This window comes from Dendropsophus ebraccatus, chromosome 2 (genome assembly GCF_027789765.1).
Source record: "Dendropsophus ebraccatus isolate aDenEbr1 chromosome 2, aDenEbr1.pat, whole genome shotgun sequence".
Classification (NCBI taxonomy): domain Eukaryota; kingdom Metazoa; phylum Chordata; class Amphibia; order Anura; family Hylidae; genus Dendropsophus; species Dendropsophus ebraccatus.
The window spans coordinates 5,661,783-5,680,286 of NC_091455.1; the positions used below are offsets into that span (position 1 = coordinate 5,661,783).

The 18,504-nt window shown below is 46.6% G+C and overlaps 1 protein-coding gene across 1 annotated transcript in view; it reads left to right on the forward strand.

Annotated features, from left to right (window-relative positions):
• The first annotated feature begins 261 nt into the window (after positions 1 to 261).
• LOC138782896 (uncharacterized) overlaps positions 262 to 18,504 on the forward strand; it is a 128,853-nt gene continuing 110,610 nt past the window's right edge. The window contains exon 1 of the mRNA XM_069956838.1: positions 262 to 595. The gene's annotated coding sequence lies outside the window, so the exon portion shown is untranslated. The remainder of the gene's footprint in view (positions 596 to 18,504) is intronic.

Consider the following 18,504-nt stretch of genomic DNA (forward strand, 5'->3'; position numbering starts at 1 on the left):
TACAAGACCAGGAAAACATTGCCTATATCACCCATACAAGAGTGGGAAAAAATGAAGGAATTTCGAATACTTACCTACCGGGAAATTCCTGTTCCTGGTAGTCCTACGGCAGCACACAAAGGGTTAAGTCTAGGATCCCGAGTGCAAGGCAGAAGAGACATGCTCAGCAGTAACCAATCAAAAAAGGTCACATGGTATAAGAGGCAGCAATAACCACACCTACACAGAGTTTTTTTTCTTCTGCTGCATTGATAGAAGAGACATATTTTATTTCTCTTGCTTATATTATTTATTTCTTTCTCCTAGCTTGCCTGAGCAGTGTCTGCTGGCACATCGCTAGGACAGTCAGGGGCTCTAAACTACTGTGTGTGGTTTACCCTGCTCTGCCTTGCACAAAGTCTGTTTTGTGAGAATCTGGAGCTGGGTACAAGGTAGCAGTGTGCTATTTTCCATCTCCTGGGGAAAAATTCTCAGAAGCTTGCCACCGAGACTAGGGATGGATTCTGGGTTGCAGTGTGCCACCTTCCATCTTTCTACATGAGACTCTCGGCCACGGAACTGCCGGATAAAGTTTTAGAGCGAAGTCCGACCAAAGGTGAGCCCCTTATAATATGTCATTTATTGCCTTTCCGGTTTTATTGTGTGCAGTATATTGCCCAGTGTGGGGAATTTTTGCATTATTTGTGGTGGATTATTACCGGATGTAAGTCCACACTCAGACCGGATGTTTATACCTGCTTGAATCCCTGTCGGGTTTGCACGTGGAGCCGGCGTCCTGCGTTCACGCCGCCGAGACCGGAAGTCGTCAGAGCTAGACCGGAAGCGGCTCGCTGCAGAGTCCGGGCGGGAGCGTTTCCCGCGCGCTGGAGATACACGTGCGGCGGGCGTTCCGGATGTCGGGCGCTGTAGCGTCCATGCCGGAAGTGACGTCCTCCCCCTCCTGGTTCCTCATTGGTCTATATCCAGGAAGTGGGGCAACCTTTTCAGCAGGGCAATAAAAGTTTACAGGATGTGTGGCAATTACTAGGAAGGGGGAAGGTTTACCCCTTTAAATAGGAGGCGGTCCCAGGCTTCTGTGCACTGGTGAGTCAGTCGCATTGCCCGGTGACCGATGTAAGTACCTCCTTATTTCTACCACCCATTACCTTGGGATATATGTTGACACATACATGTATTGTTTTTTTAGTGCATTATGTCTTCTCCTGGGGGAAAAAGTGTGTCCAAGACCAAGCATAGGTCTTGTGTGAAATGTGATGGTTTATTACCTGATGACAACAGTGGGGATACCTGCATACTGTGCACATCAGTAGCTGCATCAGAAACACCACTACACACACCATCCTTGTCTGATTCAATTAGAGATGTGATCCGCGCCGAATTGCGCTCTATGTTTGGGGATTCAGGTCCATCGGCCAAAAGAATAAAGACCGGCAGGTCCAATACTTCCCCCGCACATTCGGCGGATGCTTCATCCTCTGACTCGGATGTATCACAAGGGGACTACTACATGTTCCATAGGGATGATGTGTCTGCGTTAATTAAATCCATTAAAGGGACACTGGAATCGGATAGGAATTTAAAGGACAAAGCCCCTAGGGATGCGCTGTATTATTTCCCGGTTTCTGACAGCAGGTGCTTCCCTCTCCACCCAGCCGTGGACAAACTACTAAGGAAGGACTGGGAAAAACCTGAGAAGCGATTGGACACGGGCTCCCGCTTCAAGGCGGTTTACAAATTGGACGAGGCATCTACCTCGTCTTGGGAGGCTCCACCCAAAGTGGATCTGGCAGTGGCCAAACTGGCCAAGAAGTCTATCTTCCCTGCAGAGGACTCCACAATGCTGAAGGACCCTCTGGATAGAAAGGCAGACACCTTATCGAAAAAGATATATTCTGCCGCAGCAGCTTCCTCCAAGATCGCTTTGTCATCTGTCCCGGTCGCCAGGGCTCTTAGAGTTTGGCTAAGCGACATCACTAAGGACCTGGCCTCTAATGTTCCTCGGGAGGAGATTCTTGAAAAGATGCCGACATTAAAGGCAGCCGCGGAGTTCTTATGCGATGCCCCTCTGGATGCATTGTCCATGTCTTCAAAGATCATGTCGGCAGCCAACTCAACTAGACGCTGTCTGTGGCTAAAACAATGGCCAGGAGATGTGGCCTCAAAAAATCATTTTTGTTCACTCCCATTTCAGCCTGAATCAATGTTTGGGCCCCAGCTCAAGGAAATCCTCAAGGATTTACATGAGAGCAAAGAGTCGACGTTCCCGATGCCCAAGAAGCAAACATATAAGCCTGCTCGTCGTCAGTCTAGATCTTCACCTAGACCAAGGAAGGATTACAGGGCGAACAGGTTTAGAAATTTCAGGTCTAAACAGACGGGACCGTCTTCGGCGGCTTTATCTTCTAAAGGGAAAGCTGGGGCGAAGAGAGAGAACTTATGACGCCACCTTACCAATTCCATCGGTAGGGGGCAGGCTGAGATTGTTCATTCAACAGTGGGAAAGAACAACTACAGACAAATGGATCCTATCCATAATAAAACACGGTTACTGCCTGGAACTACAGTCACCGCCCCCAGATATGTTTTGCATAAACAGAGCTTCAGATCCAAATCTTCTTTCTGCGATCAAAGAATTTATAGGCAAAGGAGCTTTGGAACCAGTACCTCATCAGGAAAGAGGAAGTGGATGCTACGCCCATATGTTCCTGGTGCCGAAGCAGAACGGCAAATTCAGGCTGGTAGTGGATTTGTCAAAATTAAATCAGTACATGACCAAATGTACGTTCAAGATGGACAACATAAAGACAGTCATTGCATTACTAAATCAAAACGATTTTATGGCATCCATCGACCTCACGGACGCTTATTTGTATGTGCCAGTGGCACCATGCCATCGCAAATACCTGCGAATAGCTCTGCAATCGGACAGTCAAGTTTTTCATCTCCAGTTCACTTGCCTGCCCTTCGGTCTGTCGTCTGCCCCTCGAGTATTCACAAAAATATCTGTGGCATTGGCAGCGGCTCTTCGGATTCAGGGTCTGACAGTGATCCCGTACTTAGACGACTGGTTAGTAATAGCCGAATCAGCTTCTGTATTAAAAGTCCATCTGAACTCGACATTACGTCTGTTGCAAGCACACGGGTTTCTAGTGAACCAGGAAAAATCTCAGCTGAATCCATCTCAAAAGATCCTTTACCTGGGATTCCGGGTAGATTCCGTATTAATGAGACTCTTCCTTTCTCAGGCTCGAATCGACCGGCTGAGGAAACAAGTGATGGCTCTGAGATCTCGCCCTACGGTCACCCTCAGGGAAGCAATGAGGGTCTTGGGGACCCTTACGTCAACATTGGATGCTGTGCAATGGGCCAGGGCACACGTGCGGTTTCTTCAAATGGAAATTCTTGCCTCTTGGGACAAAAATCACCTCGCCCTGGACCATCCTATCTCCCTCTCTCCAAGGACAAGAGAAGATCTAGCGTGGTGGCTGAGCCATTCAGTCCTGACTGCGGGGGTACCCCTGATCCAACAGGACAAAATAATTCTAACTACGGACGCCTCTCATTACGGCTGGGGCGCACACATTCGGGACCAATGGGTCCAAAAGAGGTGGTCATCCAGAGAGAGCAGGATGTCCTCGAACAGGCGAGAGCTGAGAGCGATAAGATTTGCTCTCCTTCATTTCAGCCAGCTGCTATCTGGCCAGAATGTCTTAGTACAGACAGACAATCTGTCAGCAATGTTCTACCTGAACAAGCAGGGGGGCACGAGGAGTTTAACTCTCCTACAGGAAAGTCAAAAGATCTTCACATGGGCAGAACGTCACCTTCAGGACATTTCCGTGATCCATATCAGGGGGACTCTGAATCATACAGCGGATTTTCTGAGTCGCCATCAGCTTCTTCCAGGAGAATGGGAATTGTCCCAGGATACCTTTCGTCTAGTGACGAAAAAATGTGGAACTCCGGAGTTAGACGCCTTTGCCACAAGGCAGAACGCAAAACTACCGAAGTTCTGTTCAAGGAATCTGGCGGATCGTCCAACGATACTGGATGGCCTATCCATCTCATGGAAGACGATCTACGTTTATGCCTTTCCTCCTCCGGCTCTAATAATGAGAGTCCTAAGAAAGGTGAAGGAGGAGAAGGCTCAGACTCTGATGATTCTTCCCTACTGGCCACGCAGACCGTGGTTCCCGTTAGCCCTAAGTATGGCGGAAGGAAGAATATGGAAACTGCCTTACAAACAAGACCTGCTTGTACAGGGGGGGTTCTTCCATCCGAACATCCGTCTACTCCAATTAACAGCTTGGAGAATGAACTGAACGCCTGGAAAAAAGGACTATCTGAAAAGACTATCTCTACTGTAATAAATGCCAGGCGAGCTAGTACCCGGAAAAAATATGAAGGGGTATGGAAGACATTCACCTCCACTACCACAGATTACTCACTTCCTTCAATTTTGAACTTTCTCCAGAAAGGATTGGATCAAGGTTTGAAGCTTTGTACTGTAAGAGTTCAGTTTTCAGCCATTAAAGGAGAAGTCCGGCCAAAATTAATTTTTGATATGTTGTTACTTATGAAAAGTTATACAAATTTCTAATGTACATTAATTATGGGAAATGCACATATACTGCTATTTCCCTTAATTTAGTAGATCAGGAAGTGTTAGAAATATCTCTGAAGAAGTGACGTCACGACCCAGGGTGTAATTCCTATGGAGTGTCCAGCAGGGGGCGCTCTCTATATAGAAGTCTATGGGACTTTATTGTTTCTATGGGTTTCTATGTAATGTAATGTAATGTAGTGTACAGTGCTTTATTGAATGAATACATCTATGGAATACTTTGGGGAGCAAGTGTCCTTGCTCCCCAAAGTATTGCATAAATGTATTCATTCAATACATTCAATACACAGTAAGCCCGCCGATCCGCCGAATTTCCGCCGCATTCCCGCCGATCCGCCACACGCTGATCCGCCGCATTCCCGCCGATCCGGACCATATACATTGAACTACAGCTCCCATCATCTGCTTCTAGTATGAACAGGTGATGGGAGCTGTAGCTGGGTAATGGATATGACATGCCGCCGGGCGCAGGGGGGAGCCGCTCAGTACACAGGAGCGCTCCCCCCTCCTCCTCCTCCTTCCGTAATAACTTCCGCCTATACCAATGCTCAGTCCCTGCCTGGCCGCCGCTCTCCGCTCACATATACCGGCTCCCGGCATCAGCGCGGACACCAGGATGCATCGGGAGCCGGTATGTATGGGGGGAGAGCGGAGAGCGGCGGCCAGGCAGGGACTCAGCAGTGCTATAGGCGGAAGTTATCCCGGAAGGAGGAGGAGGAGGAGGGGGGAGCGCTCCTGTGTACTGAGCGGCTCCCCCCTGCGCCCGGCGGCATGTCATATCCATTACCCAGCTACAGCTCCCATCACCTGTTCATACTATAAGCAGATGATGGGAGCTGTAGTTCAATGTATATGGTCCGGATCGGCGGGAATGCGGCGGATCAGCGTGTGGCGGATCGGCGGGAATGCGGCGGAAATTCGGCGGATCGGCGGGCTTACTGTGTATTGAATGTATTGAATGAATACATTTATGCAATACTTTGGGGAGCAAGGACACTTGCTCCCCAAAGTATTCCATAGATGTATTCATTCAATAAAGCACTGTACACTACATTACATTACATTACATTACATAGAAACCCATAGAAACAATAAAGTCCCATAGACTTCTATATAGAGAGCGCCCCCTGCTGGACACTCCATAGGAATTACACCCTGGGTCGTGACGTCACTTCTTCAGAGATATTTCTAACACTTCCTGATCTACTAAATTAAGGGAAATAGCTCTATATGTGCATTTCCCATAATTAATGTACATTAGAAATTTGTATAACTTTTCATAAGTAACAACATATCAAAAATTAATTTTGGCCGGACTTCTCCTTTAACTCTTATTTAGGTGGGAAGTTCTCAAATGAGCCTTTAGTAGCAACCTTCTTGAAAGGAGCAAAAAATCTGCATCCACCGACAAAAGCACCTATTCCAACATGGGACCTGCAGGTAGTCTTAGAAGGGTTGAAACTTCCTCCCTTTGAGCCGTTACTACAATCTACGCTCCAGTACTTAACATGGAAGGCCGCCTTCCTGGTGGCTATCGCTTCAGCCAGGCGAGTCAGCGAGATCCAAGCTCTCTCTTCCAGAGAACCCTATTTTAAGGATCTCGGTGATGCGTTGTACTTACGAACACTGCCAGGATTTACGCCGAAAGTTTCATCAACAATTGATCAGGAGATTATCCTGCCGAGTTTACCATCCTTAGAGTCAGGTGAAGACCCTTTGGATGTTCGGCGTGCGGTTCTGCTCTACGTGGACAGAACAAAAGAATTCAGGAAGGATGAGAACCTCTTTGTCTTGTACGAAGGAAGACTGAAGGGGTCTAAAGCCTCTAAAACCCACAGTATATCAAAATGGATTAGGGATACAATTCTATTCTATTATTCATCCCAAGGACTTCCAGGACCCTCAGCCCTAAAAGCTCATTCAACCAGAGCCATAGCTGCATCCTGGGCGGAATCTGCTAATGTCCCTTTACAGGAAATATGTCGAGCAGCCGCATGGTCCTCGTCATCTACATTCTTCACGTATTACCGCCTAGATGTCTCTACAGGGGCGGCCTTAGGCTCTAAAATACTTAAGAGCTAAAAGTGGTGATTGTTGACCCTCCCTATGTTGATTTATACTGCTTATAAGTCCCTTTGTGTGCTGCCGTAGGACTACCAGGAACAATGGAATTTTAATACTTACCCTGCCGGGAAATTCCTGTTCCTGGAGTCCGTAGGCAGCACAAGACTCCCTCCCTATGATTTATATAAAGTTATTTGCTGCATACGAACTCTGTGTAGGTGTGGTTATTGCTGCCTCTTATACCATGTGACCTTTTTTGATTGGTTACTGCTGAGCATGTCTCTTCTGCCTTGCACTCGGGATCCTAGACTTAACCCTTTGTGTGCTGCCTACGGACTCCAGGAACAGGAATTTCCCGGCAGGGTAAGTATTAAAATTCCATTGTTCCTGGCGTCCGGAGGCAGCACACAATGGGTTAAGTCTAGGTTCCCTAGAACAAGGCAGAAGAGACATGCAAAGCAGTAACCAATCAGAATTGGTCACTACACATATATAGCAGGAAGGACCATCCACAGCCAGAGTTCGTATGCAGCATAACAATTTAATAGGGAGGGTGTGTTGTGCTGCCTCCGGACGCCAGGAACAGGAATTTCCCGGTAGGTAAGTATTCGAAATTCCTTCATTCCTGGGTCCTTCGGCAGCACACAATGGGACTACGTAGCAGTGAAATTAAAGGGGGGGTATAAATCCAATACTTATACTTCTAGCACTTTCCTGCCCAAGGCTGCTTCGCGTGTGACATCCAGTCTATAACAGGATGTAAATGTTGAGGTGCTTGACCACGTCGCCGCCCTGCAGATCTCTTGCAGTGGAACATTTGCAATTTCCGCCCATGATGAGGACACTGCTCTGGTAGAGTGGGCTCTTATTCCTGCTGGTGCTTGTAGATCTTGCAGTGAGTAGGATAGTGTAATGGCATTACGGATCCAGTTACAGATAATTCTTTTAGAGGCCTTGAATCCTTTCATCTTCCCCTCGTAGAGAATAAACAAATTCTCTGCCAGTCTGAATGATTTTACTTTTTTGATATATTCCAAGACTGATCTTCTGACGTCCAAGGGATTTCCTTCGGGGTCTAATGAAGGCAGGCTTGGGAGAACAATTTCTTGATTTAGTGCTGATTGAGAGGCAACTTTGGGAAGAAAACCAGGCATAGTACGCAAGAATAGGGAGTCTCCCAGATCCCTAAGATACGGTTCTCGACAGGATAGGGCCTGTATTTCGCTGACCCTACGGGCCGAAGCCATGGCCACTAGAAAAGCCGTTTTCCAGGATAAGTGGTGTAGTTCAGTGGAACTCAACGGTTCAAAGGGAGCTCTCTTGAAGGCTTCCAGTACTATATGCAAATCCCAGGATGGAGCGGGGGATGTTATTGGAGGTCTTAAGTTCCTTGCTCCTTTGAGAAACCTCGTGATAAGAGGATTGCCTGAGTACTTTCCCGCCATAAAGGAATTGATTGCAGCAAACTGCACCCGTATAGTGCTGAACTTAAGACCTTGGTTTAATCCTCTTTGAAGGAAGTTCAATACGCTTGAGACCGAATGATCTGAGGAAAAAGCTTGAAACGTTTTCCAGACTCCCGCATATTTAAGTCTGGTGCTCTTCCTTCTAGCATTGACCATTGTATTCAGGACATCTTCTGACAGATTTTCTGTGTTGATGCCGTTTAGTTCATCCGCCAGGCTGCTAATTTTAGATGGTCCAGGTTCGGATGTAGGAACCCCCTCTGCAAGAGTAGATCTGGAACCATTGGAAGTTTCCATATTCTGCCTTTTGCAAGCGCGTTTGCAAGGGAGAACCATGGTCTGCGTGGCCAGTAGGGAAGAATCAGGATGCACTTGGTCCCTTCCATTTTCACCTTGGAGAGGACTCTCGGAATCAGGGATAGAGGGGGAAAGGCATAGACAAAATTCCCCTCCCATGGTGTCGCCAGACCGTCCACAAATGTAGGTCGATGAGTCTGGTCCCTCGAACAAAACCTGGGGAGCTTGGCGTTTTGCCGAGACGCAAAGGCGTCTAGGTCTTGGACTCCAAATTTCTGAGTCACTTGATGAAACACTTTCGGTGACAGGGACCATTCCCCTGGGAGTAGAGTGTGTCTGCTGAGGATATCTGCAGATTGATTCAGTATCCCTTTGATATGAACTGCTGATATCTGGGCCACATTCCTTTCTGCCCAACGAAAAATGGACTGGCTTTCTTCCAAGAGGGACTGGCATCTGGTGCCCCCCTGCTTGTTTAGGTAAAAAACAGCTGAGAGGTTGTCCGACTGCACCAGTATACTCTGATTCTTCAGTTGTGACTGGAAGTGAAAAATGGCCAGCTTTATCGCCCGAAGCTCCCTTCTGTTGGAAGACATCAGCTTCTCCCGGGCAGACCATTCTCTCTGTATCCAAGAGTTTTGGACATGTGCTCCCCATCCGAACTGTGAGGCATCTGTTGTCAACACAACTTTCACCTGCGGGATAAGGGACACTCCTCGAGACACATGAAGAGGTTTCAACCACCAGCCAAGGTCTACCTGAGTTGATCCCGAGATTGTCATGTACTTTTGCAACGTACGATGATCTCTGTTCCATGCTGTCAATATGTCCTTCTGTAATTGACAAATGTGAGCTCGTGCCCACGGGACTGCATCTAGGGTCGATGACAGGGTACCTAGTACTCTCATAGCAGTCCTGATGGTACAGGTAGTATTGCTCAGCAGAAAAGTGATTTGTTTTCTCAATCTCTTGATTCGATCTTCTGACAGATATAACTTCATCTGTAGTGTGTTGATTACAAATCCCAGAAGAATCAAGGACTGAGAAGGAGCCAGTTGAGACTTCTCGAAATTCACTAGAAACCCGTGTTGTTGTAACAGATGGATAGACTCTGTGACTTGATAGGACAGCTGATCTGTGGACTTGGCGATGATTAGCCAATCGTCCAAATACGGGACAACACGAATCCCTCTGATCCTCAGTATTGCAGAGAGGACTATGCAGACTTTTGTAAAGACTCTGGGGGCTGATGAGAGCCCGAAGGGGAGACAGCAAAACTGAAGATGTTGAATCTTCTGATCCCAGAGAAAAGCTACTTGCAGAAACCTCCGATGAGCTGGAGCTATCGGGATATGGAGATAGGCATCTATAAGGTCCAACGACGCCAGAAAATCCCCTCTGTCCAGCAGCGGAATCACCGACTTGATGTTGTCCATTTTGAATGGAATCTTCTTCATAAATTTGTTTAGGTGAGACAGGTCTATCACTAACCTGTGTTTCCCGCTGGACTTGGGTACCGTGAAAATCCGCGAGTAAAATCCCTGGCCTCTTTGGGAACTGGGGACAGGCTCCAGGGCGTTCTTGGAGATGAATTCCCTTACAAGGGGAAGAAGATGTGGATCCGAGGACTTATTGAGAAAGTACTGGTCCGGAGGGATTGTCCTTAGCTCCAGAAAATAACCGCTTTTGATGAGGGACAAGACCCATTTGTCTGTTGTAGATTTTGACCATGCTGTTATGAAACGCCCGAGTCTCCCTCCTACGCTTAATTTTGGAAAATTGGCGTCATAAATTCGAATCTTTCTTCCCCGGTGTTTTCTTGGAAGAAGATGATGCTGACCCGGACTGCCTCGGTCTGAAATTTTTGAACCTGTTGGTTCGATAGTCCCTTCGTCTTTGGGAGGAGACTTAGCTTGTCTCCTAGTCTTAGAGGATGGCTTCTTAGGAAAAGGGAAGGAAGTACCTTTTTCCTCGTGCAAGTCCTTTAGGATATCCTTAAGCTGAGGTCCGAACAAACTCTCAGGCTGGAATGGGAGGGAGCAAAAATGTTGTTTGGACGATACATCTCCAGGCCATTGCTTAAGCCATAGACATCTCCTGGTAGAATTGGATGATGTCATAATTTTTGAAGCCAAAGCCAGAGTATCCACAGGGGCATCGCACAGGAATTCTGCTGCTGCCTTCATTGTTGGCAATTTCTCTAGAATCTCTTCTCTAGGTACCTGAGAAGAAAGGACTTTGGTGATGTCACTGAGCCAAACTCTAAGGGCTCTTGCCACTGGAGTTGAAGCCAAAGCCACTCTAGAAACAGCTGCAGCTGCAGCATAGGATTTCTTTGCAAGGACATCCGCCTTCTTATCTAGAGGATCCTTTAACATAGAAGCTTTTTCTTGTGGAAAGAAAGACTTTTTGAAAAGTTTTGCAACCGCCAAGTCCAGTTTGGGAAGAGCCTCCCAAGATGAGGTCTGTGCCTCCTGTAGCCTGTAGACAGATTTAAACCTTGATCCCACATCAAGACGCTTATCTGGTTTTCCCCAGTCTTTTTGCATCCAGGACATAAGTAAGGGATGAGAAGGAAAGGTTCTGTCATCGTTAACCGGGAAATAATACAGTGCATCTCTAGGGGCTTTGTTCTTAACAGATTTATCAGACTCTAGAGTCCCTTTGAGTCTTGAGACTTCATCCTTATGAAACAAATAGTAATCTTTAGAGATATCACCATCAGAGTCTGATGAGGAGGATTCCTCCTTAGATGAACCCACAGGAGAATTATTTGCCTTAGACAACCTTCTGCGTTTGGCTCCGGGACCCCCATCCTCAAACATGTTAGACAATTCATTTCTTATAATGTCCCGAATAGAATCTGTGAGTGAGATGTTAGAAGATGGAACTGCGGAACTACACAGAGTACATGTGTCAGTAAGATTATCCTCAGGCAGTGGCTGTTGGCAGGATAGGCATAATCTATGCTTAGACTTGCTTGAATTTTTCCTAGCAGGAGAGTCCATGCTGGATCTAAAACATACAATTGAATACAACAGCTTGCAGCCATGACAAATGCACAAAAACATGCCCCCATAAGGTAGCGGTACTTACAGTTCTGTCACAAGCGAGCGGCTGCCTAGCAGAGGGCACAGACGCAAGGAATCCCCGGGATTAAAAAGGATTTACCTGCCGGCCACTCCGTTCCGCCCCCGGACCGCCCCAGTCCTGCCCCCACTCCTCCCCTTACCTGTATTGACAGGAGCTAACCAGCTGCTGAGTGGAGTAGAGAGATACCGTGGATGTTTGACAGCGCGCACGGCTCCAGAGGGCGCCAAATTCAAACAGCCAAGTAAGCGGGTAGCCACGGGATGAGTGTGACGTCAGCACTAATCTCCTATTATCGCCCGTGCAGACAACAGAACTAATAAACACCCCAGAGTCCATAATGGGAGTGATAGTAAAAAATAAAGAAAACAGTACCTGTAAGCAGTCCACGAGTGCTCCATTTAAAAGTACATCATTATGGCCGCCGGGGAAATAAGACACTTAACCCCTTGTGCCTTGTCGATGATCTTCGTCCTTCTGCCGGAGGCATCATAACATCCAACAGGGAACGGCTGTATCATCCCGTAAGCCTTGACCATAGCGTGCTCCGCCGGTCTCCAGGGTGATGCTCAGTATATATTTTAGGTCCGGACGGAATGCTCACCGCAACCTTGAGTCCCGCCTAACTTATACCGACATACAGTCATAGAAACCCACACACAGTGAGTTTTTCCTCTATGATGTACTGACCGTCGTACCCCCAGACACTGATAGGGTAATCTGGAACAACAAAATCAATATTAAAAAAGAATGCATGAAAAAACACCATAGTTTCTTCTTACCATGCAGAAGAAAAAAACTCTGACTATGGGTGGTCCTTCCTGCCATATATGTGGAGTGACCAAATCTGATTGGTTACTGCTTTACATGTCTCTTCTGCCTTGTTCTAGGGAACCTAGACTTAACCCATTGTGTGCTGCCGAAGAACCCAGGAACACTGCCTATACCACCCGTACAAGAGTGGGAAAACACTGCCTATACTGCCCGTACAAGAGCGGGAAAACACTGCCTATACTGCCCGTACAAGAGCGGGAAAACACTGTCTATACCGCCCGTACAAGAGAGGGAAAACACTGCCTATACTGCCCATACAAGAGAGGGAAAACACTGCCTATACCGCCCGTACAAGAGTGGGAAAACACTGCCTATACTGCCCGTACAGGAGCGTGAAAACACTGCCTATACCACCCATACAGTAGCGGGAAAACACTGCCTATACCACCAGTACAATAGCGGGAAAACACTGTCTATACTGCCCGTACAAGAGCGGGAAAACACTGCCTATACCACCAGTACAAGAGCGGGAAAACACTGTCTATACTGCCTGTACAAGAGCGGGAAAACACTGCCTATACCGCCTGTACAAAAGTGGGAAAACACTGTCTATACCACCCGTACAAGAGAGGGAAAACACTGCCTATACTGCCCATACAAGAGCGGGAAAACACTGCCTATACCACCCATACAATAGCGGGAAAACAATGCCTATACTGCCCGTACAAGAGCGGGAAAACACTGTCTATATCGCCTGTACAAAAGCGGGAAAACACTGCCTATACTGCCCGTACAGGAGCGGGAAAACACTGCCTTGTTAAGGTTAAATTTAGATGTTGACCTCTCTCTATGGAGAGAAGCCAAAAACCCAGGTAAAGGATGGTTTTTTAATTATATCTAGAGTTGGAATCTGCAGTATTACCAGCTCGTCACTTATACGTCATGGACACAGATAAGACAATGTATCATGATTATAAGCCTGGAGAATGGCCCAAGTTTTATTATGGTCATCACATTTTATAGACCGATAAAATATAGGGTGGTAACAAATGCTAATAAGGCATAGATGAGGCGATGCTAGTGATTTAGTATTCATTATTATTATTATTCAAAAAGGTCAAAAAGGTTAGAACAACACATTCTCTGCAATGATACTTTCACATTATTCCCACTGTAACAGACAGGCAGCTTTCCTCTGAGAATGGCCTTGAAAGCTGATAAACAGGTCTCTGAGGGAAATAGTTCTTGAGACAAAACATTCTTTCTAGTGTCCATATCAGAAGTTTTCCAAGGTAAGAAATGTTCCAGCTATATGTTAACCCTATCAGGGACTCTCTAATGTACTGGAGCTTCTAAGCAAGAGGCCTATATATATGTGTAGTCATATAGGTACGGTGCAGGTAGGTAAAATCGCATATCCTGGCCTTATCAGCCTATACCGCCTGTACAAGAGCGGGAAAACACTGTCTATACTGTCCATACAAGAGCAGGAAAACACTGCCTATACCACCTGTACAAGAGCGGGAAAACACTGTCTATACCGCCTGTACAAGAGCAGGAAAACACTGCCTATACCGCCTGTACAAGAGCGGGAAAACACTGCCTATACCGCCTGTACAAGAGCAGGAAAACACTGCCTATACCGCCTGTACAAGAGCAGGAAAACACTGCCTATACCGCCTGTACAAGAGCGGGAAAACACTGTCTATACTGTCCATACAAGAGCAGGAAAACACTGCCTATACCACCTGTACAAGAGCGGGAAAACACTGTCTATACCGCCTGTACAAGAGCAGGAAAACACTGCCTATACCGCCTGTACAAGAGCAGCAAAACACTGCCTATACCGCCTGTACAAGAGCGGGAAAACACTGTCTATACCGCCTGTACAAGAGCAGGAAAACACTGCCTATACCGCCCATACAGGAGCGGGAAAACACTGCCTATACCGCCTGTACAAGAGCAGGAAAACACTGCCTATACCGCCTGTACAAGAGCGGGAAAACACTGTCTATACTGTCCATACAAGAGCAGGAAAACACTGTCTATACCACCTGTACAAGAGCGGGAAAACACTGCCTATACCACCTGTACAAGAGCGGGAAAACACTGTCTATACCGCCTGTACAAGAGCGGGAAAACACTGCCTATACCGCCTGTATAAGAGCGGGAAAACACTGCCTATACCGCCTGTACAGGAGCGGGAAAACACTGCCTATACCGCCCATACAGGAGCGGGAAAACACTGTCTATACTGCTTATACTAGAGTGGGAAAACACTGCCTATACCGCCTGTACAAGAGCGGGAAAACACTGCCTATACCGCCCATACAGGAGCGGGAAAACACTGCCTATACCGCCTGTACAGGAGCGGGAAAACACTGCCTATACCACCTGTACAAGAGCGGGAAAACACTGCCTATACCGCCCATACAGGAGCGGGAAAACACTGTCTATACTGCTTATACTAGAGTGGGAAAACACTGCCTATACCGCCTGTACAAGAGCGGGAAAACACTGCCTATACCGCCCATACAGGAGCGGGAAAACACTGCCTATACCGCCTGTACAAGAGCGGGAAAACACTGTCTATACTGTCCATACAAGAGCAGGAAAACACTGTCTATACCGCCCGTACAAGAGCGGGAAAACACTGTCTATACCACCCGTACAAGAGCGGGAAAACACTGCCTATACCGCCCATACAGGAGCAGGAAAACACTGCCTATACCGCCCGTACAAGAGCGGGAAAACACTGCCTATACCGCCCATACAGGAGCGGGAAAACACTGTCTATACTGCTTATACTAGAGCGGGAAAACACTGCCTATACCGCCTGTACAAGAGCGGGAAAACACTGCCTATACCGCCCATACAGGAGCAGGAAAACACTGCCTATACCGCCCATACAGGAGCGGGAAAACACTGTCTATACTGCTTATACTAGAGCGGGAAAACACTGCCTATACCGCCTGTACAAGAGCGGGAAAACACTGCCTATACCGCCCATACAGGAGCAGGAAAACACTGCCTATACCGCCCGTACAAGAGCGGGAAAACACTGCCTATACCGCCCATACAGGAGCGGGAAAACACTGCCTATACCGCCTGTACAAGAGCGGGAAAACACTGTCTATACTGCCCGTACAAGAGTGGGAAAACACTGTCTATACCACCCATTCAAGACCAGGAAAACACTGTCTATACTGTCCATACAAGAGCGGGAAAACACTGTCTATACTGCCCGTACAAGAGTGGGAAAACACTGCCTATACCACCCGTACAAGAGCGGGAAAACACTGCCTAAATTAGCAGGAGACACCTGTGCACACATGTCAAGTACCTCCTATCTTTCCCTCTCTACCTGCAGGAGCAATGGTGAGTATAAGATCATATTCACACTTGTGTTGTTTGGCAGCAGCTTTCTCCACTGGTAGTGCCTGCTGGGTTAGCAGTCGCTGACTGACACAGTGTTAGTTTAGTGTTGGCACTCATGTGGGCCAGGAGACCTGCACGTGGTACATGGGGTAATATGGTCTGATCAAATTATATACCAACATCCTGACGTTGGTTTTAAATGTAGCTGAGCGGCATTAGTGTCAGCCATAGGTGTGAGGTGCAGCGCTCCTTCCTCTCCATGTCATAAAACACTGCCTATACCACCTGTACAAGAGCGGGAAAACACTGCCATCTTGTCAGGGGCCACCGCCATAGACTTTGCTGTAGTGTCTTCTGACCGCCTACTGGAAGTGATCTCAACTACCTCACATGCCTGCAAGCATTGCAGCAACTGGCGGGAACTCATTACCAGTTATCACCGCTGCAGCGCTCCAAGGATCCTCGCAGATGATTGGTGAGCTGGATGTGGAGCAGGAGAAAGAGATCTAAAGGTATGAGAAAAAATATGCAAATATAATGTGGAACAAATATAAGGCTTCAACCCCCAGTCCCGGCCACAGAATAAAAATGAGGAAATAGTACAGGAGAAAGCCAAAGCCAGTTGATGGGTTGGTGGAATCGACCGCTCTCGGGCACAGATAGCCTAACTGCTTAGTGACCAAGCCGATTCCTGTTTTTTTGCGCTGGTCCTTATGAGCTCTTATTTTCCGCGACACCAGTTGTAATTTGCAATGACATAAAATTTGCTGCAAAACTGAAAAATAAATTGCACAGGGAAAATGGGGCTTTTTGAGGCGTCGTTTTTGCCCCATGATCTGTCGTTTTTATCGGTATCTTGCTCACAATTGTGCAACCGTTTCAACACTTTTTAAGTATTTTTTTGATGTCTTATTTTGATGTTTCTGGATTTTACCATACGACATCAGGAATGTGATCACTTAATGGTTCGGGCGATTACACACATGGCTATAGCATGTGAAAGAACTTTTTTTTAACACTAATTTGTAGCCCCCCTAGGGGACTCCTATAAACAATACATTGATTGCTAGTAGGGATCAATGCAGCACATATATCCTGCATTGATCTATGTTATCTGAGCTTGATTGCTAAGCAGCTTGAAGCAATAGATGAGCCAGGGACAGCGCCGGGAACAAGAGTAGGGCCTGGGGCATTTGTGTTTTGAGCAAAGAAAATATAATAAAAAGATTTCAATCTAGAAGAAGTTGGTATGCCAGATGCCCCAGAGAAATACACCGCATACACCGCCGAGGATGGATTCACAGGAAACAGTCATGTCGCCGCTCCTCTTCTGCAGAACTTGCTCAGTATAAACAGCAGAATGTTTCATCGCATGATGGACAGGCGCCTTGTATGTGCGGAGTAATCTCAGAGCCTTATCCTGTAACTGTACTCGTGTCCTGTGGGGCAACAAATAAACCTCAACTCTAATGATTCTGCCTCTCAAGTAGAATTTTCCTAACAATACTCTTATCAAATAATACCAACTAATACCGCCACACCCTGCACACACAAGTGACTGTATCATACACCATACTATTACCAAAGACAACCGCCATGCACAGACCGATATTCTCTCATACAACAACCATATAGTGGTAGATACTAGTCCTACACCAGCTCAGCAGACTGTATAAGTGATTACAGTGCAGTTACATCCAGTGACCATAGGGGACGTCTTATGTGATCAAAGTTGTTCTCTTTCCTTTCTCCTCTCCATCTGGCCCAGACCACCATGATGGCTTCTTCTATGCATGACTCCTCGCTGCAGACATCTGTGACTCCTTATTTTCGTGGTGCCCCCCCCCCAACGCCATCAACCAGCAAATCCTAAATAGAAATCCTGCTAGACATCTCCTTACACACACACACACACACACACATACGTACACACATACGTACACACACACACACACTCGGCTCCACTGCTCCTGTATCCTGTGAGCCCAGCCCCCACTGATCCTTATATGGGGGGTGGGGGGTGGATAAGGGGCCCCTGGTTACAGCAGACTTACCATAGAAGCATAGTGGTGCTCCCTCCCTGACAAATAAGGGTTAACCCCAGAATAAGACGATCTCCACCAGTAGATGGACGGGTCGGGGCAGTTTGGTGAGAATGTTTCCTTCAGGGGGTAAATTCCCTAGATGAGGGGGAGGGGGCACCGGAGTGTAATAAGGTATAAATACTCAGCAGTGAGGCTGCTGCGGGGAGACCGGCGGCTGCAGGACCCTTATCAGGTGAGAACTCCTCTATAGGCATTAGTCACTGACTACAGAGGGTGCTCCATCATTCATGCCCTGTATGACACTTCACTTATATGTTATATGTGCAACCTGTGATATGTATATAGTATAATGTTATGTGTAATATGTATATAGTATAATGTAATGTGATATGTATATAGTATATGTGTGATATATATATATATAAAATAATGTTATGTGTGATATGTGTATAGTATGTTATGTGTGATATGTATATAGTATAATGTTATGTGTGATATGTGTATAGTATAATGTTATGTGTGATATGTATATAGTATAATGTTATATGTGCACCCTGTCATATGTATATAGTATAATGTTATGTGTAATATGTATATACTATAATGTAATGTGATATGTATATAGTATATGTGTGATATATATATATAAAATAATGTTATGTGTGATATGTGTATAGTATGTTATGTGTGATATGTATATAGTATAATGTTATGTGTGATATGTGTATAGTATAATGTTATGTGTGATATGTATATAGTATAATGT